Genomic DNA, 4,405 nt, shown 5'->3' with positions numbered 1-4,405 from the left:
TTTCATTTGCTCCAATTCCTCCTTGAAGACCTCCTGCAAACGTGCCGGGATGCGGAAATACGCAGTTCTCACTGGACCTGGGGAGGTAAGTCTTATATTATGTTGAATGAGCTCAGTCTTACCAGGCAGAGCTCCAAACAAACCCTCTGGAATGATCTGTTGGATTTCCTGTCTTTGTCTGTCACTCAGGTGTTCCAATGAGGGCAACAGTACAGCATCTGGTCTGGATGGCAAATACTGTTCCTCTGCCTCATCCTCCTCCAAGACACTTCAATGAGAAACTGGAATGAAGGGTTAGTATTCTCATGCCAAGCCTTTAACATATTGATATGAAATGTCTGTTTTGGCTTCCGTGGATGGTCAGGCATCTCAATCTCATAAGTGACTGGACCTTTCTGTGCTGTCACCGTATAAGGCCCCTGCCACTTAGCTAGTAAGCTGCTCTCAGTAGTAGGCAGCAGTAAAAGTACCTTTTGTCCAACAGCGAGGTTACGTTCTCTTGCGGCTTTGTCATACCACGACTTCTGTTTGGTTTGTGCCTTCTCCATATTTTCTTTCACCATCTGGGATAGGTAAGCAAATTTTTCCTGTAAGTTGAGCACAAAAGTTAGCACATTCTTCGATTCTGCTCTGTCTTTATCTCCTTCTAGAGTCTCTCTTAGAACACTGAGAGGACCGCGAACGTATCGACCATATAGCAGTTCAAATGGGGAGAATCCAGTTGATGACTGCGGAACCTCTCGATATGCGAAAAGCAGGTAAGGTAACCATTGGTCCCAATCAGACCCAGTCTCATTCACAAACTTGCGCAACATCTGCTTCAATGTAGCATTGTATCTTTCTACAAGCCCGTCAGTCTGCGGATGATAGGGTGTGGTCCTTAATCCCCTGATTCCTAACAAACTATTTACTTGTTTCATCAGTTTGGAAGTCAGATTGGACCCTGATCAGTCAGAAGCTCTCTGGGAATCCCTACCCTGGAGAATAGCTGTATAAGCGTCCTAGCTATACTACTGGCATTGGTCTTCTTGAGGGGAAAGGCTTCAGGAACCGTGTCGCATAATCACACACTACTAAAATGTATTTATAACCAGTGCGGCTCCGCTCTAAAGGCCCGACCAGATCGACTGCAATCCTGGAGAATGGCTCTTCAACAACTGGCAGTGGTATTAAGGGCACCTTATCTCCCCTTTTCACAGGTCCTACTTTTTGGCACTCGCACATTCTTTAATGTATTTTGCCACATCTTTTGTCCAACCCGCCAATAAAAATGTCTAGCAAGCCGTTCTGATGTCTTTACTTGCCCCATATGTCCAGACCAAGGGCTGCTATGACTAAGAAAAAGCACTCGCTCTCTCAGATTCTTCGCAACACAGTCTCTGTCCACTCTCATCTTGGTGGTAAAGTATGTCATGCTCTATGACAAACTTTTCTCCGTTTTAGCCTGGAGTCCCTCGCAGCCTTGTCAAAACAAACACGCAAGCTCGGGTCATCACGCTGAGCGGCGGCCACATCACTCGGGATGTCAAAGGCATCACCTGGAAGAATAGTAGGAGGTACAAAGTTACCAGCCTTCTGGGAACGCCCCAGAGCTTCTCTTGCCTCCTCTGACTCGGCTTTATGGTACGTGCGCGGGCTCTCAGTTATTGAAAAGGGCAGCTCATCCCAATTGTCATGGGATCTCTCCTTCTGCTTGGCTGCTTGAGCCCGTGTAACCACAAGTGCCTCTGCCTGCAGAGCACTCTGCAGCAAGTCTTCTATACCCGGCACGTCCAACCCTAAAAGTACTGGGTATGGCATGTTATCAACGATTCTCATTGGCAACTCATAACCTACACCTTTTATCTCCAGGTTTATCCTTACCAGAGGATAGGTGACCTCTTCACCGTGAACACACCTCAGAACTACGCTCTGCCCCGACTCAACCACTTGGCCCTCCAGACACTCTCGTCTCACCAAAGACTGGGTGCTTCCGGTATCTATCAGTGCTTTGTACTGCCGTCCAGCTATAGTAACCCTCACCATCTTCTCCCGGTTTACTAAAGGAGTCTCTTTGTGGGCAGGGGACAGGGTTCAAAACAAAGCTTTGTCTCTCTCTTCTTGGGGCAATTCCTATGAATGTGGCCTTTTTGGTTACAACCGTAGCAAATCACTCCTTCCCTATAAACTCTTCTCTCAGGTAGGTGGACTGCACTAACTGGACCACGACCGTATCAACCCAGACATACCTTTGGGCTGTTCCATCGGTCTAGGTTTCATGCTGACTTTGTCTTCTCTTCGCAGATTCCTCGGACGATGAGCTGCCAAAACACCTCTGCAAGGTCTGCAGCTTCCTTGGAGGTTTTAGGTCGATGTTCCTCCACCCAGGTCCGCAGTCTGCCATCGAACACCTGTAAAAGTTGTTCTAATAAAACAAAGTCAATTATTTGATCCACAGTGTGTTTATCAGGTTGTAACCATTTTGTACAAAGTTCTTTAGGAGTGCCAGCAGCTCCTTCTGAGACTGTCCATGTTCCCACTCTACAGAGCGAAATCTAATTCTATAAGTTTCTGTGCTAATTTCAAATTTTTCTAGGATGGCCCCTTTAAGGCTGTCGTACCTCAAAGACTCCTCCGCTGGCATGGCCAAAAATGCTGCTCTGGCTCTCCCTGTCAGCAAGGGTACCAAACGGACTGCCCATTCCGACTTTGGCCAGCCACATACTGTCGCCATCCTTTCAAAGGTTGTTAAATAGTGCTCAATGTCCTCAGGCTCGGCAAACGGCATCAGGCGAGGATAATCCATGATTCTCACTGGTGAACCTCTGCTCCTCTCTGCAGGTTCTTCTGAGACTTGCGACCGTGACTGCTGTACTAGATCCACTTGTCCCTGGAGCTGGGTGAATTGGTGTTGGAGGCTCTTGAAACGATGTTCCAACCGCCGATCCTTGTCCTCCTGGACAGCTATGAACTGACGCAAGAGTGTTTCCACAACTCTGATGTCACCGGTGCTGGTGGTATCCTCTGTAGCCTGAGCTGTACTGGAGTCAACTCCATGTCCCCGATCAGGAGTTTCCACTCCAGCCTGTTTTTGGAGCCATACTGTATCCACAGTCTTCGCCTGTGCTCAAAAATGTTCTCTCTCTCCAACTTGATCTATCCCACCGCTGCCACCAAACTGTGATATCCCGTGTGTGAAGTGGCCCCAGCCTACACTCTGGACATCTGATAGTTCATGAACCGAACGGGATCAAATGGAGAGATGAGACACAGACAAAAATTGAAGGGTGAATGGTGCAAATTTATTTACAAGAGTGCTGTACACAAAAAAATATAGTAGTGTCAGGTGGGCTTTAAGACACAGTCCTTCAACCCTGACTCTTCAAAAATAAATAAAAACAAACAAAAAGGAAAAATATGGTGTATTTACAAAAACAGTGCACTCCTACAAAAACTACACACACACGCTCCAATAATGAAGGTTGTCTTCTTTATCCCTGGTTCAAGACGTTCCTCCAGCAGGAAAGAAATATGCACAAAACAAGTGTGTGTATATACAAAAATAAAACAATTGCACCAAACCCAAAATCAAAAACTATCCCAGCACCAAATAAGTATATATACCTCCACCAAAAATAATCACTAGGAGATATATAACTCTATATACAAAAAATATATGCAAAAGCCGCCAAAATTACAACTGCTCCTACAAATAGCTCAGCAGTGCTTATTCCTACCTCGCTCTTAGGTCCACTGACGACCCCTGTTGGCCGGTAACTCTTTAAATATAACCGGCAAGATTGTCCAGCCAATCTTCCAACATGTCTACCTCATGCACCTATCCCGGTAGACGGTAGCGCATCACGCCACACGCCGCGACACGCCCGAGCAACTATGTATTTAAAACCAAACTCCTGCGGGTCGCGCGCGCGTATAAACCCTCCAGTACAGCCAACGGCTATGCTGAGCTCAAGCACGCTCGTTGCTGACTCACCAGTAAGTAAACCATTTTTGACATTATGGGATCGCCATCTCTGATTCAAACCAATGCCGGCTTCCTCTTTTAGGCGCGCCGCACTTTAAACCGCCTGCACTAGGCAGGCTGCGAGGACACCGGAGTGTAAAATGAACACATGCGGCGGAGCCCGTACTGGCCATTATACCGCCCCACGTGTGTCCAAACCCAGCGCCTCACAGCGCCACACCGCTAGACGGCCCCGCGTTTCCGCGACAGCGCCTTGAACACACCAATGGTAAGTGCACTTTCTTATAGCGAATATAAATGCTGCTACATACTTAAATTTGGTAAGACGCGACCCTGCGCAGATTACCACAGTGTGGTGTCGACAGCAGAACTTGGAACGGTCCTCTCCACCGATTGTGATGCCAATGTTTCCTTCGAGTATCTCTAACTAAAATCCAGGTT

General features: G+C 47.3%; 1 long non-coding RNA gene across 1 annotated transcript; it reads left to right on the top strand.

Annotated features, from left to right (window-relative positions):
• The first annotated feature begins 273 nt into the window (after positions 1–273).
• Positions 274–2,025, top strand: LOC120520468. Its single transcript, XR_005631840.1, has 3 exons — positions 274–293; positions 651–758; positions 1,852–2,025. It is a non-coding gene; the product is annotated as an uncharacterized LOC120520468 (long non-coding RNA).
• The last annotated feature ends 2,380 nt before the right edge of the window (positions 2,026–4,405 follow it).

The sequence above is a fragment of the Polypterus senegalus genome, unplaced genomic scaffold, assembly GCF_016835505.1.
Source record: "Polypterus senegalus isolate Bchr_013 unplaced genomic scaffold, ASM1683550v1 scaffold_2415, whole genome shotgun sequence".
NCBI lineage: Eukaryota > Metazoa > Chordata > Cladistia > Polypteriformes > Polypteridae > Polypterus > Polypterus senegalus.
This window is presented reverse-complemented; position numbering and strand designations above follow the sequence as displayed.